Source organism: Phyllobates terribilis, unplaced genomic scaffold (assembly GCF_046119375.1).
Source record: "Phyllobates terribilis strain yellow unplaced genomic scaffold, ASM4611937v1 Scaffold_2__4_contigs__length_985480577, whole genome shotgun sequence".
In the NCBI taxonomy this organism is placed as follows: domain Eukaryota; kingdom Metazoa; phylum Chordata; class Amphibia; order Anura; family Dendrobatidae; genus Phyllobates; species Phyllobates terribilis.
Window position 1 is genome coordinate 543918046 of NW_027362762.1, and position 27139 is coordinate 543945184.

The window sequence follows — 27139 nt, forward strand, 5'->3', positions numbered from 1 at the left end:
GAGACGTGGAGGTCAGAGCGGTATAACAAGACAATTTTAATGCCCCCCAGAAGAGACGTGGAGGTCAGAGTGATATAACAAGACACTTTTAATGCACCTCAGAAGAGACGTGGAGGTCAGAGTTTTATTAGAAGATGGTTTTAATGCCCCTTAGAAGAGACGTGGAGGTCAGAGTGGTATAACAAGACGCTTTTAATGCCCCTCAGAAGAGACGTGGAGGTCAGAGTGGGATAACAAGACCCTTTTAATTCCCCTTACAAGAGACATGGAGGTCAGAGTGGTATAACAAGACGCTTTTAATGCCCCTCAGAAGAGACGTGGAGGTCAGAGTGGTATAACAAGACGCTTTCAATGCCCCTCAGAAGAGACGTGGAGGTCAGAGTGGTATAACAAGACAATTTTAATGCCCCTCAGAAGAGACGTGGAGGTCAGAGTGGGATAACAAGACCATTTTAATTCCCCTTACAAGAGACATGGAGGTCAGAGTCGTATAACTAGACGCTTTTAATGCCCCTCAGAAGAGACGTGGAGGTCAGAGTGGTATAACAAGACGCTTTTAATGCCCTTCAGGAGAGACGTGGAGGTCAGAGTGGTATAACAAGACGGTTTTAATGCCCCTTAAAAGAGACGTGGAGGTCAGAGTGGTATAACAAGACGCTTTCAATGCCCCTCAGAAGAGACGTGGAGGTCAGAGTGGTATAACAAGACACTTTTAATGCCCCTCAGAAGAGACGTGGAGGTCAGAGTGTTATTACAAGTTGGTTTTAATGCCATTTACAAGAGACGTGTAGGTCAGAGTGGTATAAAAAGACACTTTTAATGACCATCAGAAGAGACATGGAGGTCAGAGTGGGATAACAAGACCCTTTTAATTCCCCTTACAAGAGACGTGGAGGTCAGAGTGGTATAACAAGACGCTTTTAATGCCCCTCAGAAGAGACGTGGAGGTCAGAGTGGTATAACAAGACACTTTTAATGCCCCTCAGCAGAGACGTGGAGGTCAGAGTGGTATAACAAGATGGTTTTAATGCCTCTTACAAGAGACGTGGAGGTCAGAGTGGTATAACAAGACGCTTTTAATGCCCCTCAGAAGAGACGTGGAGGTCAGAGTGGTATAACAAGACGCTTTTAATGCCCCTCAGAAGAGACATGGAGGTCAGAGTGGTATAACAAGACGCTTTTAATGCCCCTCAGAAGAGACGTGGAGTTCAGAGTGGTATAACAAGACACTTTTAATACCCCTCAGAAGAGACGTGGAGGTCAGAGTGGTATTACAAGACGGTTTTAATGCCACTTACAAGAGACGTGGAGGTCAGAGTGGTATAACAAGACCCTTTTAATGCCCCTTAAAAGAGACGTGGAGGTCAGAGCGGTATAACAAGACAATTTTAATGCCCCCCAGAAGAGACGTGGAGGTCAGAGTGATATAACAAGACACTTTTAATGCCCCTCAGAAGAGACGTGGAGGTCAGAGTTTTATTAGAAGATGGTTTTAATGCCCCTTAGAAGAGACGTGGAGGTCAGAGTGGTATAACAAGACGCTTTTAATGCCCCTCAGAAGAGACGTGGAGGTCAGAGTGGGATAACAAGACCCTTTTAATTCCCCTTACAAGAGACATGGAGGTCAGAGTGGTATAACAAGACGCTTTTAATGCCCCACAGAAGAGACGTGGAGGTCAGAGTGGTATAACAAGACGCTTTCAATGCCCCTCAGAAGAGACGTGGAGGTCAGAGTGGTATAACAAGACAATTTTAATGCCCCTCAGAAGAGACGTGGAGGTCAGAGTGTTATTACAAGTCGGTTTTAATGCCATTTACAAGAGACGTGGAGGTCAGAGTGGTATAACAAGACGCTTTTAATGCCCCTCAGAAGAGACATGGAGGTCAGAGTGCGATAACAAGACCCTTTTTATTCCCCTTACAAGAGACGTGGAGGTCAGAGTGGTATAACAAGAATCTTTTAATGCCCCTCAGAAGAGACGTGGAGGTCAGAGTGGTATAACAATACACTTTTAATGCCCCTCAGAAGAGACGTGGAGGTCAGAGTGGTATAACAAGATGCTTTAAATGCCCCTCAGAAGAGACGTGGAGGTCAGAGTGGTATAACAAGACGCTTTTAATGCCCCTCAGAAGAGACGTGGAGGTCAGAGTGGTATAAAAAGACGCTTTTAATGCCTCTCAGAAGAGACGTTGAGGTCAGAATGGTGTTACAGGACACTTTTAATGCCCCTCAGAAGTGACGTGGAGGTCAGAGTGGTATAACAAGATGGTTTTAATGCCCCTTACAAGAGACGTGGAGGTCAGAGTGGTATAACAAGACGCTTTTAATGCCCCTCAGAAGAGACGTGGAGGTCAGAGTGGTATAACAAGACGCTTTTAATGCCCCTCAGAAGAGACGCGGTGGTCAGAGTGGTATAACAAGACGCTTTTAATGCCCCTCAGAAGAGACGTGGAGGTCAGAGTGGTATAACAAGACTCTTTTAATGTCCCTCAGAAGAGACGTGGAGGTCAGAGTGGTATAAGAAGACGGTTTTAATGCCCCTTACAAGAGATGTGGAGGTCAGAGTGGTATAACAAGACGCTTTTAATGCCGCTCAGAAGAGACTTGGAGGTCAGAGTCGTATAACAAGACACTTTTAATGCCCCTCAGAAGAGACGTGGAGGTCAGAGTCGTATAAATAGACGCTTTTAATGCTCCTCAGATGAGACGTGGAGTTCAGACTGGTATAACATGACACTTTTAATGCCCGTCAGAAGAGACGTGGAGGTCAGAGTGGTATTACAAGACGGTTTTAATGCACCTTACAAGACACGTGGAGGTCAGAGTGGTATAATAAGATGCTTTTAATGCCCCTCAGAAGAGATGTGGAGGTCAGAGTGGGATAACAAGACCCTTTTAATGCCCCTTACAAGAGACGTGGTGGTCAGTGTGGTATAACAAGACGCTTTTAATGCCCCTCAGAAGAGACGTGGAGGTTAGAGTGGTATAACAAGACGCTTTTAATGCCCCTCAGAAGAGAAGTGGAGGTCAGAGTGGTATAACAAGACGGTTTTAATGCCCCTCAGAAGAGACGTGGATGTCAGAGTGGTATAATAATACGCTTTTAATGCCCCTCAGAAGAGACATAGAGGTCAGAGAGGTATAACAAGATGCTTTTAATGCCCCTCAGAAGAGACGTGGAGGTCAGAATGGTATAACAAGACGCTTTTAATGCCCTTCAGAAGAGACGTGGAGGTCAGAATGGTATAACAAGACGGTTTTAATGCCCCTTACAAGAGACGTGGAGGTCAGAGTGGTATAACAAGACGGTTTTAATGCCCCTCAGAAGGGACGTGGAGGTCACAGTGGTATAACAAGACAATTTTAATGCCCCTTAGAAGAGACGTGCAGGTCAGAGTGGTATAAGACGACGGTTTTAATGCCCCTTACAAGAGACGTGGAGGTCAGAGTGGTATAACAAGACACATTTAATGCCCCTCAGAAGAGACGTGGAGGTCAGAGTGGGATAACAAGACCCTTTTAATGCCCCTTACAAGAGACGTGGAGGTCAGAGTGGTATAACAAGACGCTTTTAATGCCCCTCAGAAGAGACGTGGAGGTCAGAGAGGTATAAAAAGACGCTTTTAATGCCCCTCAGAAGAGACGTGGAGGTCAGAGTGGTATAACAAGACGCATTTAATGCCCCTCAGTAGAGACGTGGAGGTCAGAGTGGCATAAAAAGACGCTTTTAATGCCCCTCAGAAGAGACGTGGAGGTCAGAGTGGTATAACAAAATGCTTTTAATGCCCCTCAGAAGAGACGTTGAGGTCACAGTAGCTTAACAAGACGGTTTTAATTCCACTTGGAAGAGCTGTGGAGTTCAGAGTGGTTTAACAAGATGCTTTTAATGCCTCTTACGAGAGCCGTGGAGGTCAGATTTGTATAACAAGATGCTTTTAATGCCCCTCAGAAGAGACGTGGAGGTCAGAGTGGTATAACAAGACGCTTTTAATGCCCCTCAGAAGAGACGTGGAGGTCAGAGTGGTATAACAAGAGGCTTTAATGCCCCTCAGAAGAGACATGGAGGTCCGAGTGGTATAACAAGATGCTTTTAATGCCCCTCAGAAGCGGCGTGGAGGTCAGAGTGGTATAACAAGACTCTTTTAATGCCCCTCAGAAGAGACGTGGAGCTCAGAGTGGTATAACAAGACGGTTTTAATGCCCCTTACAAGAGACGTGGAGGTCAGAGTGGTATAACAACACGCTTTTAATGCCCCTCAGAAGAGACGTGGAGGTCAGAGTGGTAAAACAAGACGCTTTTAATGCCCCTCAGAAGAGACGTGGAGGTCATAGTGGTATAACAAGAAGCCTTTAATGTCCCTCAGAAGAGACGTGGAGGTCAGAGTGGTATAAGAAGACCGTTTTAATGCCCCTTACAAGAGATGTGGAGGTCAGAGTGGTATAACAAGACGCTTTTAATGCCCCTCAGAAGAGACGTGGAGGTCAGAGTGGTATATCAAGACACTTTTAATGCCCCTCAGAAGAGACGTGGAGGTCAGAGTGGTATAACAAGACGCTTTTAATGCCCCTCAGAAGAGACGTGGAGTTCAGAGTGATATAACAAGACACTTTTAATGCCCCTCAGAAGAGACGTGGAGGTCAGAGTGGTATTACATGACGGTTTTAATGCCCCTTACAAGAGACGTGGAGGTCAGAGTGGTATAATAAGATGCTTTTAATGCCCCTCAGAAGAGATGTGAAGGTCAGAATGGGATAACAAGACCCTTTTAATGCCCTTTACAAGAGACGTTGAGGTCAGAGTGGTATAACAAGACGCTTTTAATGCCTCTCAGAAGAGACGTGGAGGTCAGAGTGGTATAACAAGATGCTTTTAATGCCACTCAGAAGAGAAGTGGAGGTCAGAGTGGTAAAACAAGACGGTTTTAATGCCCCTCAGAAGAGATGTGGAGGTCAGAGTGGTATAACAAGATGCTTTTAATGCCCCTCAGAAGATACGTGGAGGTCAGAGAGGTATAATAATACGCTTTTAATGCCCCTCAGAAGAGACGTGGAGTTCAGAGTGGTATAACAAGATGCTTTTAATGCCCCTCAGAAGAGTCGTGGAGGTCAGAATGGTATAACAAGATGCTTTTAATGCCCTTCAGAAGAAACGTGGAGGTCAGAATGGTATAACAAGACGCTTTTAATGCCCCTCAGAAGAGAAGTGGATGTCTGAGTGGTATAACAAGACGCTTTTAATGCCACTCAGAAGAAATGTGGAAGTCAGAGTTGTATAAGAAGACGGTTTTCATGCCCCTTACAAGAGACATGGAGGTCAGAGTGGTATAACAAGACTATTTTAATGCCCCTCAGAAGGGACGTGGAGGTCAGAGTGGTATAATAAGACACTTTTAATGCCCCTCATAAGAGACGTGGAGGTCAGAGTGGTATAACTAGACACTTTTAATGCCCCTCAGAAGAGACGTGGAGGTCAGAGTGGTATAACAAGACACTTTTAATGCCCCTCAGAAGAGACGTGGAGGTCAGAGTGTTATTACAAGACGGTTTTAATGCCCCTTACAAGAGACGTGGAGGTCAGAGTGGTATAACAAAACGCTTTTAATACCCCTCAGTAGAGACGTGGAGGTCATAGTGGGATAGCAAGACACTTTTAATTCCCCTTACAAGAGACGTGGAGGTCAGAGTGGTATAACAAGACGCTTTTAATGCCCCTCAGAAGAGACGTGGAGGTCAGAGTGGTATCACAAGACGCTTTTAATGCCCCTCAGAAGAGGCGTGGAGGTCAGAGTGGTATAACAAGATGCATTTAATGCCCCTCAGAAGAGACGTGGAGGTCAGAGTGGTATAACAAGATGCTTTTAATGCCCCTCAGAAGAGACGTGGAGGTCAGAGTGGTATAACAAGATGGTTTTAATGCCCCTTACAAGAGACGTGGAGGTCAGAGTGGTATAAGTAGATGCTTTTAATGCCCCTCAGAAGAGACGTGAAGGTCAGAGTGGTATAAGAAGACGCTTTTAATGTCCCTTGCAAGAGACGTGGAAGTCAGAGTGGTATAACAAGATGCATTTAATGCCCCTCAGAAGAGACGTGGAGGTCAGAGTGGTATAACAAGACGCTTTTAATGACCCTCAGAAGAGACGTGGAGGTCAGAGTGGTATAACAAGACGCTTTTAATGCCCCCCAGAAGAGACGTGGAGGTCAGAGTGATATAACAAAACACTTTTAATGCCCCTCAGAAGAGACGTGGAGGTCAGAGTGTTATTAGAAGACGGTTTTAATCCCCCTTACAAGAGATGTGGAGGTCAGAGTGGTATAACAAGACGCTTTTAATGCCCCTCAGAAGAGACGTGGAGGTCAGAGTGGGATAACAAGACCCTTTTAATTCCCCTTACAAGAGACATGGAGGTCAGAGTGGTATAACAATACGCTTTTAATGCCCCTCAGATGAAACGTGGAGGTCAGAGTGGTATAACAAGACGCTTTTAATGCCCCTCAGAAGAGATGTGGAGGTCAGAATGGTATAAGAAGACGGTTTTAATGCCCCTTAAAAGAGACGTGGAGGTCAGCGTGGTATAACAAGACGCTTTCAATGCCCCTCAGAAGAGACGTGGAGGTCAGAGTGGTATAACAAGACACTTTTAATGCCCCTCAGAAGAGACGTGGAGGTCAGAGTGTTATTACAAGACGGTTTTAATGCCATTTACAAGAGGCGTGGAGGTCAGAGTGGTATAACAAGACGCTTTTAATGCCCCTCAGAAGAGACATGGAGGTCAGAGTGGGATAACAAGACCCTTTTAATTCCCCTTACAAGAGACGTGGAGGTCAGAGTGGTATAACAAGACGCTTTTAATGCCCCTCAGAAGAGACGTGGAGGTCAGAGTGGTATAACAATACCCTTTTAATGCCCCTCAGAAGAGACGTGGAGGTCAGAGTGGTATAACAAGATGCTTTAAATGCCCCTCAGAAGAGACGTGGAGGTCAGAGTGTTATTAGAAGACGGTTTTAATGCCCCTTACAAGAGATGTGGAGGTCAGAGTGGTATAACAAGACGCTTTTAATACCCCTCAGAAGAGACGTGGAGGTCAGAGTGGGATAACAAGACCCTTTTAATTCCCCTTGCAAGAGATATGGAGGTCAGAGTGGTATAACAAGACACTTTTAATGCCCCTCAGAAGAGACGTGGAGGTCAGAGTGGTATAACAAGATGTCAGGGAAACGACACCCACTCTTGGGTCAGACCTTGCAGCTCTCTTGCGCCCCCTTATCCTGCTGGTCAAACACGGTATTGACCGAGGATAAGCACGGGTGCAGCTGCTCTCATTTATGTAGACTATTGTGGCACGTGATGTGACAGGACGTATATATACCACCAGTTCCTTCCAGGAACGTATATATACCTCCGACCAGCCACCCTCAAACCAGAATATCACATAAATATTGGTATACTGCCACCACCGATCGCTTAACAGGTGGATTGGGTACCTGGTAGGTAACGTGAATTAGCGGGTAAGGAACGTGTTTGCTCGACATAGGACAAGAAGAAAGAAACTGGTAAATAATTATGATTTACTCCCAAAAGGGGGGCAGTGTTTACAAAATATATACAAGATATTATAAAAGAGACAATTTACATGTATGCATAAGCAGTTCTTAAAATAAAAGGGATAAGTAATAGCAAAACCTGTGCCACATGGTGATGGTCTCAGATTCTGTGGGGGGGACGGCTCCCCGGAAATTAGACTTGATTCCTTCACGCAGCGTGTAGTGCATGCGTCTGGCGTCCCTGGTTGGAATGGCTTGAAAAATGGCCGATCTGGTTTTTAGCAAGCAGCCAAAACTCTGGGGAACATCCCTTATTTACCTTACAAGGGGGCTCGGCTTTGCGAGCCCACCCAGCTGCAGAAGACCTAAAAAATCCTTCAGATTCCATATCTTGGTGTGGGTGGGTCCCTCATCCAAGAGGGAGACATCATCTTGACCGTCACCAATATTCATGAAGATAGATATTAAATATGAAACCTCTATGACGCTCAGAAGCTCAGAATCCATTATCTCAGTTCCCGGTCATTCCTCAGTTATGCAAGTTATACTATTGTAATGGGAAAAAGCTAAGCATTCAAAAAACGTGGTTCCGATGTTTCTGTCAGACCTGTGCGTGATTAAAATTGGCATAAAATGTTTGTACAATTAAACAATGGGATTTTTTGGAGGGATTTTCCGGTTTGTACCAGTGCTTGCCCTGGACTGAGGTTTTATGGCGGGTCATAAAGATTCCTGGTTTGGGGAAAAGCAAAAGTGAGTTCTATGTCTTCTCTTACAAACAGATAGGGGGTGGGGTTTTTTGTTTCCTTTTTAAAACATCTCTCATTTTTTAAAACTCGGGCAAAAATACCTTTTGCCTGACACCTCCCCCTTTTAGACTGCGCTATGGAGGTAGGACCTTCTGGTACTCCTCCAAGCGTATGTCTGGAGGCTCCCCTCGCCTGGACAACCCATCGGCTTTGCCATGCTCGCTGTCCTTGCGGTGTTGAACGGTAAAGTCGTACTGCTGGAGGGTGAGGCTCCAGCGTAACAACCTTCCGTTGGCACCTGACATGTGCAGCCAACTCAGGGGGTTGTGGTCAGTCACGACAGTGAAGGGGCGCCCGTACAAGTAAGGCTGTAAGCGGTTGAGGGCCCATACAATGGCCAGGCACTCCTTCTCTATGGTGGAATAGGCCACTTCCCTCGGCAGCAGTTTCCGGCTTAGGTACAACACGGGGTGTTCTTGGTTCCCCGAGTCGACCTGGCTGAGTACAGCACCGAGGCCAAACTCACTGGCGTCGGTCTGTACTAAGAGTGGCTGTGTGCCGTCGACCGCTTTTAGTACAGAAGAGCTGATCAGGGCAGTCTTCAAAGCCCTAAAGGCCACCTCGCATTCATCCGTCCATTTGACGGAATGGGGTAGGCTCTTCCTGGTGAGGTCTGTCAAGGGCTTCGCAAGGCTACTATAGTCCTGTACAAAGCGTCTATAGTACCCTGCGGTGCCCAAGAAGGACTGCACCTGCTTCTTGGTCCTGGGGGTGGGCCAGGACAATTAGCGTCCACCTTCCCAGGCTCTGGCTTCAGAGTACCCCCACCTACCCGGTGCCCCAGGTAGTGGACCTCGTTCATGCCCATCTGGCACTTTCCCAGCTTGATGGTCAAGCCCGCCTGGTGAATGCGCCTGAGCACCTGCTGCAGATGCTTGAGGTGATCCTCCCAGGTGGGACTGAAGATGGCAATGTCATTCAGGTACGTCACTGCGTACCTCTCCAGTCCCTGGAGCAGGTGGTTGACCATTCGCTGGAACGTGGCAGGGGCATTTTCATGCCGAAGGGCATGACCGTGGATTCATACAATCCGAAGGGGGTGATAAAGGCGGACTTCTCCTGGGCCCCGGGGCTCAAGGGAATCTGCCAATATCCCCGACTCAAATCCATAATGGAGAGATAGCTCGCGCTGGCTAACCGCTCCAGCAGCTCCTCAATGCGTGGCATTGGTTGTGCGTCAGAGGCGGTGATAGCGTTGAGCCCCCTGTAGTCCACACAGAACCGGGTGGTCCGGTACTTCTTAGGCACCAGGACTACAGGTGAGGCCCACACGCTCTTGGACCGCTTAATCACCCCCAACTGCAGCATCTCCTCGACCTCCTGGCGCATGACATGCTGCACCTCGTCGGAGATTCGATAGGCTGTCCGCCGGAGTGGGGCATGATTCCCGGTGTCCACTTCATGGACCGCCACTTCAGTCCTGCCAGGCAGGTTGGTGAACACTGCTTGGAAGGGTTTCAGCACTGCTTGCATCTGAGACCTCTGGTCTGCGGATAGCAAGTCGCTTAGCTCTACATCCTCTAGGGACCCGCTGGCCTTCGCTTGGGCGAGCATGTCCAAGAGGGGGTCATCCTCCCCATCCTCGGGCAGGTTGCAGACCGGTAGGACACAGGTTCCACGTTCTTGATAAGCCTTCATCATATTAACGTGAAACGCCTTCCGCCTACCCCGCTCGTGGTCAAGTGTGATCACGTAGGTGACCGGGTTGAGCTGTTGGTGAATGACGTACGGGCCTTCCCAGGCCGCCTGAAGCTTGTCCTTTGGTACGGGGACCAGCACCCACACCTTCTGACCCACCTGGTAGGTCCGTTCTCGGGCGTTCTGGTCGTACCAATGCTTCTGGTCAGCCTGGGCTTGCGCCATGTTGTCATGCACCAACTGCGTCAAGGTCTGCATCTTGTCACGGGAGCGCATGACATACTCCACGATGGACACTCCTGGGGAGCTCGGCTCTTCTTCCCAGAATTCCCTTATCAAACCAAGGGGTCCTCGGACACGCCTGCCATACAGGAGCTCAAAGGGGGAGAACCCCGTTGAGGCCTGTGGAACCTCTCTGTAAGCAAATAGCAGGTGTGGGAGGTAACGCTCCCAGTCGCGACCCTGGGTCTCAACCAGCATTTTTAACATCTGTTTGAGGGTACCGTTGAATCGCTCACACAAACCATTGGTCTGTGGGTGATACGCGCTCGATATCAAATGCTGCACCTTCATTTTCTTACATAGAGCCTCCATTAAGCGTGACATGAACTGGGTCCCCTGGTCGGTAAGCATCTCCCTGGGAAATCCTACTCGCGAAAAGATGGCCAAGAGGGCGTCCGCCACCTTATCCGCCCTAATTGAGGACAGGGCTACTGCCTCCGGATACCGGGTAGCATAGTCTACCACGGTAAGGATGAAACATTTTCCAGAGCTGCTGGGCATGGCCAGTGGTCCCACAATGTCCACAGCAATCCTCTGGAAAGGCTCCTCTATCACTGGCAAAGAGATCAGGGGGGCTTTGGGGGCCGGCCCTGACTTTCCCACTCTTTGACACGTGGTACAGGAGCGACAGTAGTTCACCACATCTGTCCTCATTTTGGGCCAATAAAAGTGATGAGACAGCCGGGCCTTGGTTTTGCTGACCCCCAAGTGTCCAGCGAGTGGAATTTCATGGGCGATCCGCAACAACTCGTCCCTGAATTGATAGGGGACGACCAGCTGTCTTTCCCTCAGCCACTCCTGTTGGGGTGTACAGGGAACTGTCTCCCGGTACAACCTCCCTTGGTCCCAGAATACCCTCTCCTTATCAAACTCGGAGGTGAGTTTCTCAGCGAGGCTCCTTATCGTCTCCAGGCTAGCATCTGAGTGCAGAGCCACCTGAAACTCCTGGCTGGAGGAAGCCAGAAGTGAGGTTAAGGCCACGTCCTCACTGGGACCCTCTGGGACCGGCTCTGGGTCCATACCTGATCCTGTTATTCCTCTGTCCGAGGAGGGTCCAGAAGGCAGGGCGTTACTTGCGTTCTGGGCACTCTGACTGCGGGTAACAGCGGCTATATAGGCCGTCTCCCCGGGGAATAACCCCGTCTCATTAGCCTGCGAGGCCATGAGAACTACTTCTCCATCATCCTCCATTACCTCAGGCACAGTGCTACGTATGGGGCAGCGACTATCAGCCAGGTCACCATCTGTTGTGACACTGGTCACTGGCACAGCACCACCTGCGCCATGGTCCTCGTGCCTCTCCCCATTACCCTTGGCACTGACCTTTGCTCCTGCTAGGGGATCCTCAGCAACATCACCCCGCAGAGTGACATGGCTGAGTTCTCCTGAACCTTCCAATACAACAACATCATCATCATCATCATCATCATCAGGTAAAGCATTGACATTCACATTATCAGCATTAACCTTCCCAACCGTATCAGATCTGGGAGGGGGGTCAGGGACATAATAAGCAAGCATCCTCCCCAAATCAGTTCCCAACAAAACATTTGCAGGTAGGTTTTTGGATACTCCCACTTCCTTCACCCCACTCCCAGCACCCCAATCAATAAAAACCCGGGCCATGGGCAAGGGGCATCGGACGCCCCCAATCCCGGTGACAGTCAGGGTCTTTCCTGGAATAAGCGCTTCAGGGGACACCAGTTCGGGTCGGATGAGGGTTCGTTCGGCCCCAGTATCCTTGAGGCCTACAGTGAGAGTGTCCCCCACCCTGACAGACTGAAAGTTTTCACAGGCCCTCCCAACCGGCCCACCCACCAAAAGAACTGAGGCATTAGGCCCTGGGGCCTTGGATGGGGGGTTCTTCCTCTGCTTCTCTGGGCAAGTGGCGCTGAGATGACCAGTCTGGTTGCAGGAATAACACCTGCAGGCATCAGATGCAGGCAGGGCCTTGGCAACAGGAAAAAGGCCTCCGGAAGGTCGGCTGGCAGGGGCAGGGATAGTGGTTGCTGGCTTACCCCCTTTCCAGCTGGTGACGACCGGCTTCCGCACCTCCGGTCTCCGGTTGGCCTCGTAGGTGTCTGCGATCTGCGCTGCTTTATTGCCATCTGGTGGCTCTCGATCCATCACGAACTGCCGTACTTCAGTCGGACACAGATGCAGGAACTGGTCTTTCACCATCAGATCCTTTAGCTGCTCAAAGGTGGTCGCTGACAGTCCTTGGATCCACTGCTCAAAGTTGGTCCGGAGCCCATGCACCACATCGCTGTAACTGTCGTGCGGTCCACGCTGGAGGCTCCGGAACTTTTTACGGTACACCTCAGGGGTCAGTTGGAACCTCTGGATTAGGGCCTGCTTAATGGCATCATAGTTCCCATCGAGGCTTGGAGGAAGAGTCACAAACACATCCAGAGCTTTACCTCGCAGCCCTGCAGTTAAATATCGCGCCCACTGTTCCTCAGGCAGCTGGTATTGTCTGCAAGTCTTTTCAAAACCCCTCAGAAAGGTGTCGAGGTCGTCGTCTTTTTCCATCACAGGGAAATGCTCTGGACGGGCTTAAACAGGGTCGCATTGTTGGTCTCACCGTTCCGTGAGGTGGATGCTGGGATCCCGAGTTGGGCCATCTGCAGTTCATGGGCCCTCTGAGCTTGGGCCTCCGCTCGCCGCTCGGCAGCCTCTTGCTGGGCTCTCTCGGCTCGCTCGGCTCTCTCGGCCTCCTGGTACTGTTGAATTACTTTCAGCCGTCCTTCATGATCCTCTGCAGGAAGTTGCTGTAGAGTCATCTGCAGATAGGGGTCCACGCTGCCCTGGTCGCTGACGCGGCGTGCGTCTACAGGTGGGACCCCTGCAGCAATACTGTCCATATCTCGGTTGACCTCTGGCCCTGCTGAGGTCTGGAGAAGGGCTTGCTCAGTCTCCAGTTGTGCCAGTGCAGCAGCCATTTGTTCTCTGCTTTTGCCGTGGGGGTCAATGCCTCTAGTTATACATATTCCAATCAGAGTGTCCTTTTTCTGCTGGCGGTACCAGGACTCCCCAACTACGACCATGATCACCAAAATAAGAATAGAAAAGAAAGACCGAAGAAGGGTAGGGGTAACTGCTACACATACAGTATTGTCTCAGATCTAATAAACACTGAGTTTGATCTTCAAAACTTTTGTGCAAGTTTTTAGTGAGAGGAGTGATTGCTCAAACCAGATCACTAATGTCCTATGATCCCACCGCTTGCCACCAATTTGTCAGGGAAACGACACCCACTCTTGGGTCAGACCTTGCAGCTCTCTTGCGCCCCCTTATCCTGCTGGTCAAACACGGTATTGACCGAGGATAAGCACGGGTGCTGCTGCTCTCATTTATGTAGACTATTGTGGCACGTGATGTGACAGGACGTATATATACCACCAGTTCCTTCCAGGAACGTATATATACCTCCGACCAGCCACCCTCAAACCACAATATCACATAAATACTGGTATACTGCCACCACCGATCGCTTAACAGGTGGAACGGGTACCTGGTAGGTAACGTGAATTAGCGGGTAAGGAGCGTGTTTGCTCGACATAGGACAAGAAGAAAGAAACTGGTAAATAATTATGATTTACTCCCAAAAGGGGGGCAGTGTTTACAAAATATATACAAGATATTATAAAAGAGACAATTTACATGTATGCATAAGCAGTTCTTAAAATAAAAGGGATAAGTAATAGCAAAACCTGTGCCACGTGGTGATGGTCTCAGATTCTGTGGGGGGGACGGCTCCCCGGAAATTAGACTTGATTCCTTCACGCAGCGTGTAGTGCATGCGTCTGGCGTCCCTGGTTGGAATGGCTTGAAAAATGGCCGATCTGGCTTTTAGAAAGCAGCCAAAACTCTGGGGAACACCCCTTATTTACCTTACAAGGGGGCTCGGCTTTGCGAGCCCACCCAGCTGCAGAAGACCTAAAAAATCCTTCAGATTCCATATCTTGGTGTGGGTGGGTCCCACATCCAAGAGGGAGACATCATCTTGACCGTCACCAATATTCATGAAGATAGATATTAAATATGAAACCTCTATGACGCTCAGAAGCTCAGAATCCATTATCTCAGTTCCCGGTCATTCCTCAGTTATGCAAGTTATACTATTGTAATGGGAAAAAGCTAAGCATTCAAAAAACGTGGTTCCGATGTTTCTGTCAGACCTGTGCATGATTAAAATTGGCATAAAACGTTTGTACAATTAAACAATGGGATTTTTTGGAGGGATTTTCTGGTTTGTACCAGTGCTTGCCCTGGACTGAGGTTTTATGGCGGGTCATAAAGATTGCTGGTTTGGGGAAAAGCAAAAGTGAGTTCTACGTCTTCTCTTACAAACAGATAGGGGGTGGGTTTTTTTTTTTCCTTTTTAAAACATCTCTCATTTTTTAAAACTCGGGCAAAAATACCTTTAGCCTGAAACAAGACGCTTTTAATGCCCCTCAGAAGAGACGTGGAGGTCAGAGTGGTATAAAAAGACGGTTTTAATGCCCCTTAAAAGAGACGTTGAGGTCAGAGTGGTATAACAAGACGCTTTCAATGCCCCTCAGAAGAGACGTGGAGGTCAGAGTGGTATAACAAGACACTTTTAATGCCCCTCAGAAGAGACATGGAGGTCAGAGTGTTATTACAAGACGGTTTTAATGCCATTTACTAGAGATGTGGAGGTCAGAGTGGTATAACAAGACTCTTTTAATGCCCCTCAGAAGAGACATGGAGGTCAGAGTGGGATAACAAGACCCTTTTAATTCCCCTCACAAGAGACGTGGAGGTCAGAGTGGTATAACAAGACGCTTTTAATGCCCCTCAGAAGAGACGTGGAGGTCAGAGTAGAGTGGTATAACAATACACTTGTAATGCCCCTCAGAAGAGACGTGGAGGTCAGAGTGGTATAACAAGATGCTTTAAATGCCCCTCAGAAGAGACGTGGAGGTCAGAATGGTATAACAAGACGCTTTTAATGCACCTCAGAAGAGACGTGGAGGTCAGAGTGGTATATCAAGATGCTTTTAATGCCTCTCAGAAGAGAAGTTGAGGTCAGAATGGTGTAACAGTACGCTTTTAATGGCCCTCAGAAGAGACGTGGAGGTCAGAGTGGTATCACAAGATGGTTTTAATGCCCCTTACAAGAGACGTGGAGGTCAGAGTGGTATAACAAGACTCTTTTAATGCCCCTCAGATGAGACGTGGAGGTCAGAGTGGTATAACAACACGCTTTTAATGCCCCTCAGAAGAGACATGGAGGTCAGAGTGGTATAACAAGACGCTTTTCATGCCCCTCAGAAGCGATGTGGAGGTCAGAGTGGTATAACAAGACTCTTTTAATGTCCCTCAGAAGAGACGTGGAGGTCAGAGTGGTATAACAGGACGGTTTTAATGCCCCTTACAAGAGACGTGGAGGTCAGAGTGGTATAACGAGACGCTTTTAATGCCCCTCAGAAGAGACGTGGAGGTCAGAGTGGTATATCAAGACGCTTTTAATGCCCCTCAGAAGAGACATGGAGGTCAGAGTGGTATAACAAGACGCTTTTAATGTCCCTCAGAAGAGACGTGGAGGTCAGAGTGGTATAAGAAGACGGTTTTAATGCCCCTTACAAGAGTTATGGAGGTCAGAGTGGTATAACAAGACTATTTTAATGCCCCTCAGAAGAGACGTGGAGGTCAGAGTCATATAACAAGACACTTTTAATGCCCCTCAGAAGAGACATGGAGGTCAGAGTGGTATAACAAGACACTTTTAATGACCCCTCAGAAGAGACATGGAGTTCAGAGTGGTATAACAAGACACTTTTAATGCCCCTCAGAAGAGACGTGGAGGTCAGAGTGGTATAACAAGACGGTTTTAATGCCCCTTACAAGAGACGTGGAGGTCAGAGTGGTATAACAAGATGCTTTTAATGCCCCTCAGAAGAGACGTGGAGGTCAGAGTGGTATAACAAGACGCTTTTAATGCCCCTCAGAAGAGAAGTGGAGGTCAGAGTGGTATAACAAGACGGTTTTAATGCCCCTCAGAAGAGACGTGGAGGTCAGAGTGGTATAACAAAATGCTTTTAATGCCCCTCAGAAGAGACGTGGAGGTCACAGTCGTATAATAATACGCTTTTAATGCCCCTCAGAAGAGACGTGGAGGTCATAGTGGTATAACAAGATGCTTTTAATGCCCCTCAGAAGAGACGTGGAGGTCAGAATGGTATAACAAGACAATTTTAATGCCCCTCAGAAGAGACGTGGAGGTCAGAGTGGTATAACAAGACGGTTTTAATGCCCCTTAAAAGAGACCTGGGGGTCAGAGTGGTATAACAAGACGCTTTCAATGCCCCTCAGAAAAGACGTGGAGGTCAGAGTGGTATAACAAGACACTTTTAATGCCCCTCAGAAGAGACGTGGAGGTCAGAGTGTTATTACAAGATGGTTTTAATGCCATTTACAAGAGACTTGGAGGTCAGAGTGGTATAACAAGAGGCTTTTAATGCCCCTCAGAAGAGACATGGAGGTCAGAGTGGGATAACAAGACCCTTTTAATTCCCCTTACAAGAGACGTGGAGGTCAGAGTGGTATAACAAGACGCTTTTAATGCCCCTCAGAAGAGACGTGGAGGTCAGAGTGGTATAACAATACACTTTTAATGCCCCTCAGAAGAGACGTGGAGGTCAGAGTGGTATAACAAGATGCTTTAAATGCCCTTCAGAAGAGATGTGGAGGTCAGAGTGCTATTAGAAGACGGTTTTAATGCCCCTTACAAGAGATGTGGAGGTCAGAGTGGTATAGCAAGACGCTTTTAATGCCCCTCAGAAGAGACGTGGAGGTCAGAGTGGGATAACAAGACCCTTTTAATTCCCCTTATAAGAGACAAGGAGGTCAGAGTGGTATAACAAGACGCTTTTAATGCCCCTCATAAGAGACGTAGAGGTCAGAGTGGTATAAAAAGATGCTTTTAATGCCCCTCAGAAGAGACGTGGAGGTCAGAGTGGTATAAGAAGACGGTTTTAATGCCCCTTAAAAGAGACGTGGAGATCAGAGTGGTATAACAAGACGCTTTCAATGCCCCTCAGAAGAGACGTGGAGGTCAGAGTGGTATAACAAGACACTGTTAATGCCCCTCAGAAGAGACGTGGAGGTCAGAGTGTTATTACAAGACGGTTTTATTGCCATTTACAAGAGACGTGGAGGTCAGAGTGGTATAACAAGACACTTTTAATGCCCCTCAGAAGAGACATGGAGGTCAGAGTGGGATAACAAGTCCCTTTTAATTCACCTTACAAGAGACGTGGAGGTCAGAGTGGTATAACAAGACGCTTTTAATGCCCCTCAGAAGAGACGTGGAGGTCAGAGTGGTATAACAAGACGCTTTTAATGCCCCTTACAAGAGACGTGGAGGTCAGAGTGGTATAACAAGATGCTTTTAATGCCCCTCAGAAGAGACGTGGAGGTCAGAGTGGTATAACAAGACGCTTTTAATGCCCCTCAGAAGAGAAGTGGAGGTCAGAGTGGTATAACAAGACGGTTTTAATGCCCCTCAGAAGAGACGTGGAGGTCAGAGTGGTATAACAAAATGCTTTTAATGCCCCTCAGAAGAGACGTGGAGGTCACAGTCGTATAATAATACGCTTTTAATGCCCCTCAGAAGAGACGTGGAGGTCATAGTGGTATAACAAGATGCTTTAAATGCCCCTCAGAAGAGACGTGGAGGTCAGAATGGTATAACAAGACAATTTTAATGCCCCTCAGAAGAGACGTGGAGGTCAGAGTGGTATAACAAGATGGTTTTAATGCCCCTTAAAAGAGACCTGGGGATCAGTGTGGTATAACAAGACGCTTTCAATGCCCCTCAGAAGAGACGTGGAGGTCAGAGTGGTATAACAAGATGCTTTTAATGCCCCTCAGAAGAGACATGGAGGTCAGAGTGGGATAACAAGACCCTTTTAATTCCCCTTACAAGAGACGTGGAGGTCAGAGTGGTATAACAAGACGCTTTTAATGCCCCTCAGAAGAGACGTGGAGGTCAGAGTGGTATAACAATGCACTTTTAATGCCCCTCAGAAGAGACGTGGAGGTCAGAGTGGTATAACAAGATGCTTTAAATGCCCTTCAGAAGAGACGTGGAGGTCAGAGTGCTATTAGAAGACGGTTTTAATGCCCCTTACAAGAGATGTGGAGGTCAGAATGGTATAGCAAGACGCTTTTAATGCCCCTCAGAAGAGACGTGGAGGTCAGAGTGGGATAACAAGACCCTTTTAATTCCCCTTACAAGAGACATGGAGGTCAGAGTGGTATAACAAGACGCTTTTAATGCCCCTCATAAGAGACGTGGAGGTCAGAGTGGTATAACAAGATGCTTTTAATGCCCCTCAGAAGAGACGTGGAGGTCAGAGTGGTATAAGAAGACGGTTTTAATGCCCCTTAAAATAGACGTGGAGGTCAGAGTGGTATAACAAGACGCTTTCAATGCCCCTCAGAAGAGACGTGGAGGTCAGAGTGGTATAACAAGACACTTTTAATGCCCCTCAGAAGAGACGTGGAGGTCAGAGTGTTATTACAAGACGGTTTTAATGCCATTTACAAGAGACGTGGAGGTCAGAGTGGTATAACAAGACGCTTTTAATGCCCCTCAGAAGAGACATGGAGGTCTGAGTGGGATAACAAGACCCTTTTAATTCCCCTTACAAGAGACGTGGAGGTCAGAGTGGTATAACAAGACGCTTTTAATGCCCCTCAGAAGAGACGTGGAGGTCAGAGTCGTATAATAATACACTTTTAATGCCCCTCAGAAGAGACGTGGAGGTCAGAGTGGTATAACAAGATGCTTTAAATGCCCTTCAGAAGAGATGTGGAGGTCAGAGTGCTATTAGAAGACGGTTTTAATGCCCCTTACAAGAGATGTGGAGGTCAGAGTGGTATAGCAAGACGCTTTTAATGCCCCTCAGAAGAGACGTGGAGGTCAGAGTGGGATAACAAGACCCTTTTAATTCCCCTTATAAGAGACAAGGAGGTCAGAGTGGTATAACAAGACGCTTTTAATGCCCCTCATAAGAGACGTAGAGGTCAGAGTGGTATAAAAAGATGCTTTTAATGCCCCTCAGAAGAGACGTGGAGGTCAGAGTGGTATAAGAAGACGGTTTTAATGCCCCTTAAAAGAGACGTGGAGGTCAGAGTGGTATAACAAGACGCTTTCAATGCCCCTCAGAAGAGACGTGGAGGTCAGAGTGGTATAACAAGACACTGTTAATGCCCCTCAGAAGAGACGTGGAGGTCAGAGTGTTATTACAAGACGGTTTTATTGCCATTTACAAGAGACGTGGAGGTCAGAGTGGTATAACAAGACACTTTTAATGCCCCTCAGAAGAGACATGGAGGTCAGAGTGGGATAACAAGTCCCTTTTAATTCACCTTACAAGAGACGTGGAGGTCAGAGTGGTATAACAAGACGCTTTTAATGCCCTCAGAAGAGACGTGGAGGTCAGAGTGGTATAACAAGACGCTTTTAATGCCCCTCAGAAGAGACGTGGAGGTCAGAGTGGTATAACAAGACGCTTTTAATGCCTCTCAGAAGCGACGTGGAGGTCAGAGTGGTATAACAAGACTCTTTTAATGCCCCTCAGAAGAGACGTGGAGGTCAGAGTGGTATAACAAGATGGTTTTAATGCCCCTTACAAGAGACGTGGAGGTCAGAGTGGTATAACAAGACGCTTTTAATGCCCCTCAGAAGAGACATGGAGGTCAGAGTGGTATAACAAGACGCTTTTAATGTCCCTCAGAAGAGACGTGGAGGTCAGAGTGGTATAAGAAGACGGTTTTAATGCGCCTTTCAAGAGATGTGGAGGTCAGAGTGGTATAACAAGACGCTTTTAATGCCCCTCAGAAGAGACGTAGAGGTCAGAGTCGTATAACAAGACACTTTTAATGCCCCTCAGAAGAGACGTGGAGGTCAGAGTGGTATAACAAGATGCTTTTAATGCCCCTCAGAAGAGACGTGGAGTTCAGAGAGATATTACAAGACGGTTTTAATGCCCCTTACAAGAGACGTGGAGGTCAGAGTGGTATAATAAGATGCTTTCAATGCCCCTCAGAAGAGATGTGGAGGTCAGAGTGGGATAATAAGACGCTTTTAATGCCCCTTACAAGAGACGTGGAGGTCAGAGTGGTATAACAAGACGCTTTTAATGCCCCTCAGAAGAGACGTGGAGGTCAGAGTGGTATAACAAGACGCTTTTAATGCCCCTCAGAAGAGAAGTGGAGGTCAGAGTGGTGTAACAAGATGATTTTAATGCCCCTCAGAAGAGACGTGGAGGTCAGAGTGGTATAACAAAATGCTTTTAATGCCCCTCAGAAGAGACGTGGAGGTCAGAGTCGTATAATAATACGCTTTTAATGCCCCTCAGAAGAGACGTGGAGGTCAGAGTGGTATAACAAGATGCTTTTAATGCCCCTCAGAAGAGACGTGGATGTCAGAATGGTATAACAAGACGATTTTAATGCCCTTCAGAAGAGACGTGGAGGTCAGAATGGTATAACAAGACGCTTTTAATGCACCTCAGAAGAGAAGTGGAGGTCAGAGTGGTATAACAAGACGCTTTTAATGCCACTCAGAAGAAACGTGGAAGTCAGAGTGGTATGAGACGACGGTTTTAATGCCCCTTACAAGAGACGTGGAGGTCAGAGTGGTATAACAAGACGCTTTTAATGCCCCTCAGAAGGGACGTGGAGGTCAGAGTGGTATAACAAGACGCATTTAATGCCCCTCAGAAGAGACGTGGAGGTCAGAGTGGTAGAACAAGATGTTTTTAATGCCCCTCAGAAGAGACGTGGAGGTCAGAGTGGTATAACATGACGGTTTTAATGCCCCTTAAAAGAGACCTGGAGGTCAGAGTGGTATAACAAGACGCTTTCAATGCCCCTCAGAAGAGACGTGGAGGTCAGAGTGGTATAACAAGATGCTTTTAATGCCCCTCAGTAGAGACGTGGAGGTCATAGTGGGATAGCAAGACACTTTTAATTCCCCTTACAATAGACGTGGAGGTCAGAGTGGTATAAAAAGACGCTTTAATGCCCCTCAGAAGAGACGTGGAAGTCAGAATGGTATAACAAGACGCTTTTAATGCCCCTCAGAAAAGACGTGGAGGTCAGAGTGGAATAACAAGACGCTTTCAATGCCCCTCAGAAGAGACGTGGAGGTCAGAGTGGTATAACAAGATGCTTTTAATGCCCCTCAGTAGAGACGTGGAGGTCATAGTGGGATAGCAAGACACTTTTAATTCCCCTTACAATAGACGTGGAGGTCAGAGTGGTATAACAAGACGCTTTAATGCCCCTCAGAAGAGACGTGGAAGTCAGAATGGTATAACAAGACGCTTTTAATGCCCCTCAGAAGAGACGTGGAGGTCAGAGTGGTAGAACAAGATGTTTTTAATGCCCCTCAGAAGAGACGTGGAGGTCAGAGTGGTATAACATGACGGTTTTAATGCCCCTTAAAAGAGACCTGGAGGTCAGAGTGGTATAACAAGACGCTTTCAATGCCCCTCAGAAGAGACGTGGAGGTCAGAGTGGTATAACAAGATGCTTTTAATGCCCCTCAGTAGAGACGTGGAGGTCATAGTGGGATAGCAAGACACTTTTAATTCCCCTTACAATAGACGTGGAGGTCAGAGTGGTATAACAAGACGCTTTAATGCCCCTCAGAAGAGACGTGGAAGTCAGAATGGTATAACAAGACGCTTTTAATGCCCCTCAGAAAAGACGTGGAGGTCAGAGTGGAATAACAAGATGCTTTAAATGCCCCTCAGAAGAGACGTGGAGGTCAGAGTGGTATAACAAGACGCTTTACTGCCCCTCAGAAGAGACGTGGAGGTCAGAGTGGTATAACAAGACGCCTTTAATGCCTCTCAGAAGAGACGTGGAGGTCAGAGTGGTATAACAAGACGCTTTTAAGGCCCCTCAGAAGAGACGTGGAGGTCAGAGTGGTATAACAAGACGGTTTTAATGCCCCTTACAAGAGACGTGGTGGTCAGAGTGGTATAACGAGACGGTTTTAATGCCCCTCAGAAGAGACGTGGAGGTCAGAGTGGTATAACAAGACGCTTTTAATGCCCCTCCGAAGAGACGTGGAGGTCACAGTGGTATAACAAGACACTTTTAATGCCCCTCAGAAGAGACATAGAGGTCAGAGTGTTATTACAAGACGGTTTTAATGCCATTTACAAGAGACGTGGAGGTCAGAGTGGTATAACAAGACACTTTTAATGCCCCTCAGAAGAGACATGGAGGTCAGAGTGGGATAACAAGACCCTTTTAATTCCCCTTACAAGATACGTGGAGGTCAGAGTGGTTTAACAAGATGCTTTAAATGCCCCTCAGAAGAGACATGGAGGTCAGAGTGGTATAACAAGACGCTTTTAATGCCCCTCAGAAGAGACGTTGAGGTCAGAATGGTGTAACAGGACGCTTTTAATGCCCCTCAGAAGAGACGTGGAGGTCAGATTGGTATAACAAGATGGTTTTAATCCCCCTTACAAGAGACGAGGAGGTCAGAGTGGTATAACAAGACTCTTTTAATGCCCTTCAGAAGAGACGTGGACTTCAGAGTGGTATACCAAGACGCTTTTAATGCCCCTCAGAAGAGACATGGAGGTCAGAGTGGTATAACAAGATGGTTTTAATGCCCCTCAGAAGAAACGTGGAGGTCAGAGTGGGATAACAAGACCCTTTTAATTCCCCTTGCAAGAGACATGGAGGTCAGTGTGGTATAACAAGACGCTTTTAATGCCCCTCAGAAGAGACGTGGAGGTCAGAGTGGTATAACAAGATGCTTTTAATGCCCCTCAGAAGAGACGTGGAGGTCAGAGTGGTATAAAAAGACGGTTTTAATGCCCCTTAAAAGAGACGTGGAGGTCAGAGTGGTATAACAAGACGCTTTCAATGCCCCTCAGAAGAGACGTGGAGGTCAGAGTTGTATAACAAGACACTTTTAATGCCCCTCAGAAGAGACGTGGAGGTCAGATTGTTATTACAAGTCGGTTTTAATGCCATTTACAAGAGATGTGGAGGTCAGAGTGGTATAACAAGACTGTTTTAATGCCCCTCAGAAGAGACATGGAGGTCAGAGTGGGATAACAAGACCCTTTTAATTCCCCTTACAAGAGACGTGGAGGTCAGAGTGGTATAAGAAGAAGCTTTTAATGCCCCTCAGAAGAGACGTGGAGGTCAGAGTGGTATAACAATACACTTTTAATGCCCCTCAGAAGAGACGTGGAGGTCAGAGTGGTATAACAAGATGCTTTAAATGCCCCTCAGAAGAGACGTGGAGGTCAGAGTGGTATAACAAGACGCTTTTAATGCCCCTCAGAAGAGACGTGGAGGTCAGAGTGGTATATCAAGATGCTTTTAATGCCTCTCAGAAGAGACGTTGAGGTCAGAATGGTGTAACAGTACGCTTTTAATAGCCCTCAGAAGAGACGTGGAGGTCAGAGTGGTATAACAAGATGGTTTTAATGCCCCTTACAAGAGACGTGTAGGTCAGAGTGGTATAACAAGACTCTTTTAATGCCCCTCAAATGAGACGTGGAGCTCAGAGTGCTATAACAAGACGCTTTTAATGCCCCTCAGAAGAAACGTGGAGGTCAGAATGGTATAACAAGACGCTTTTCATGCCCCTCAGAAGCGACGTGGAGGTCAGAGTGGTATAACAAGACTCTTTTAATGCCCCTCAGAAGAGACGTGGAGGTCAGAGTGGTATAACAAGACGGTTTTAATGCCCCTTACAAGAGACGTGGAGGTCAGAGTGGTATAACGAGACGCTTTTAATGCCCCTCAGAAGAGACGTGGAGGTCAGAGTGGTATAACAAGATGCTTTTAATGCCCCTCAGAAGAGACATGGAGGTCAGAGTGGTATAACAAGACGCTTTTAATGTCCCTCAGAAGAGACGTGGAGGTCAGAGTGGTATAAGAAGACGGTGTTAATGCCCCTTACAAGAGATGTGGAGGTCAGAGTGGAATAACAAGACTCTTTTAATGCCCCTCAGAAGAGACGTGGAGGTCAGAGTCATATAACAAGACACTTTTAATGCCCCTCAGAAGAGACGTGGAGGTCAGAGTGGTATAACAAGACGATTTTAATGACCCCTCAGAAGATACATGGAGTTCAGAGTGGTATAACAAGACACTTTTAATGCCCCTCAGAAGAGACATGGAGGTCAGAGTGGTATTACAAGACGGTTTTAATGGCCCTTACAAGAGACGTGGAGGTCAGAGTGGTATAATAAGATGCTTTTAATGCCCCTCAGAAGAGATGTGGAGGTCAGAGTGGGATAACAAGACCCTTTTAATGCCCCTTACAAGAGACGTGGAGGTCAGAGTGGTATAACAAGATGCTTTTAATGCCCCTCAGAAGAGACGTGGAGGTCAGAGTGGTATAACAAGACGCTTTTAATGCCCCTCAGAAGAGAAGTGGAGGTCAGAGTGGTATAACAAGACGGTTTTAATGCCCCTCAGAAGAGACGTGGAGGTCAGAGTGGTATAACAAAATGCTTTTATTGCCCGTCAGAAGAGACGTGGAGGTCAGAGTCGTATAATAATACGCTTTTAATGCCTTCACAAGAGACGTGGAGGTCAGAGTGGTATAACGAGACGCTTTTAATGCCCCTCAGAAGAGACGTGGAGGTCAGAGTGGTATAACAAGACGCTTTTAATGCCCCTCAGAAGCGACGTAGATGTCAGAGTGGTATAACAAGACTCTTTTAATGCCCCTCAGAAGAGACGTGGAGGTCAGAGTGGTATAACAAGACGGTTTTAATGCCCCTTACAAGAGGCGTGGAGGTCAGAGTGGTATAACAAGACGCTTTTAATGCCCCTCAGAAGAGACATGGAGGTCAGAGTGGTATAACAAGACGCTTTTAATGTCCCTCAGAAGACATGTGGAGGGCAGAGTGGTATAAGAAGGCTGTTTTAATGCCCCTTGCAAGAGATGTGGAGGTCAGAGTGGTATAACAAGACGCTTTTAATGCCCCTCAGAAGAGACGTGGAGGTCAGAGTCGTATAACAAGACACTTTTAATGCCCCTCAGAAGAGACGTGGAGGTCAGAGTGGTATAACAAGACGCTTTTAATGCCCATCAGAAGAGACGTGGAGTTCAGAGAGGTATAACAAGACACTTTTACTGCCCCTCAGAAGAGACATGGAGGTCAGAGTGGTATTACAAGACGGTTTTAATGCCCCTTGCAAGAGACGTGGATGTCAGAGTGGTATAATAAGATGCTTTCAATGCCCCTCAGAAGATATGTGGAGGTCAGAGTGGGATAACAAGACGCTTTTAATGCCCCTTACAAGAGACGTGGAGGTCAGAGTGGTATAACAAGACGCTTTTAATGCCCCTCAGAAGAGACGTGGTGGTCAGAGTGGTATAACAAGACGCTTTTAATGCCCCTCAGAAGAGAAGTGGAGGTCAGAGTGGTTTAACAAGATGATTTTAATGCCCCTCAGAAGAGACGTGGAGGTCAGAGTGGTATAACAAAATGCTTTTAATGCCCCTCAGAAGAGACGTGGAGGTCAGAGTCGTATAATAATACGCTTTTAATGCCCCTCAGAAGAGACGTGGAGGTCAGAGTGGTATAACAAGATGCTTTTAATGCCCCTCAGAAGAGACGTGGAGGTCAGAATGGTATAACAAGACGCTTTTAATGCACCTCAGAAGAGAAGTGGAGGTCAGAGTGGTATAACAAGACGCTTTTAATGCCACTCAGAAGAAACGTGGAAGTCAGAGTGGTATAAGAAGACGGTTTTAATGCCACTTACAAGAGACGTGGAGGTCAGAGTGGTATAACAAGGCGCTTTTAATGCCCCCCAGAAGGGACGTGGAGGTCAGAGTGGTATAACAAGACGGTTTTAATGCCCCTCAGAAGAGACATGGAGGTCAGAGTGGTATAACAAGATGTTTTTAATGCCCCTCAGAAGAGACGTGGAGGTCAGAGTGGTATAACATGACACTTTTAATGCACCTCAGAAGAGAAGTGGAGGTCAGAGTGGTATAACAAGACGCTTTTAATGCCACTCAGAAGAAACGTGGAAGTCAGAGTGGTATAAGAAGACGGTTTTAATGCCACTTACAAGAGACGTGGAGGTCAGAGTGGTATAACAAGATGCTTTTAATGCCCCTCAGTAGAGACGTGGAGGTCATAGTGGGATAGCAAGACACTTTTAATTCCCCTTACAAGAGACGTGGAGGTCAGAGTGGTATAACAAGACGCTTTTAATGCCCCTCAGAAGAGACGTGGAAGTCAGAGTGGTATAACAAGACGCTTTTAATGCCCCTCAGAAGAGACGTGCAGGTCAGAGTGGTATAACAAGACGCTTTTAATGCCCCTCAGAAGAGACGTGGAGGTCAGAGTGGTATTACAAGACGGTTTTAATGCCCCTTAAAAGAGACGTGGAGTTCAGAGTGGTATAACAAGACACTTTTAATGCCCCTCAGAAGAGACGTGGAGGGCAGAGTGATATAACAAGACACTTTTAATGCCCCTCAGAAGAGACGTGGAGGTCAGAGTGGTATAACAAGACGCTTTTAATGCCCCTCAGAAGCGACGTGGAGGTCAGAGTGGTATAACAAGACTTTTTTAATGCCCCTCAGAAGAGACGTGGAGGTCAGAGTGGTATAACAAGACGGTTTTAATGCCCCTTACAAGAGACGTGGAGGTCAGTGTGGTATAACGAGATGGTTTTAATGCCCCTCAGAAGAGACGTGGAGGTCAGAGTGGTATAACAAGACGCTTTTAATGCCCCTCAGAAGAGACGTGGAGGTCAGAGTGGTATAACAAGACACTTTTAATGCCCCTCAGAAGAGACATGGAGGTCAGAGTGTTATTAC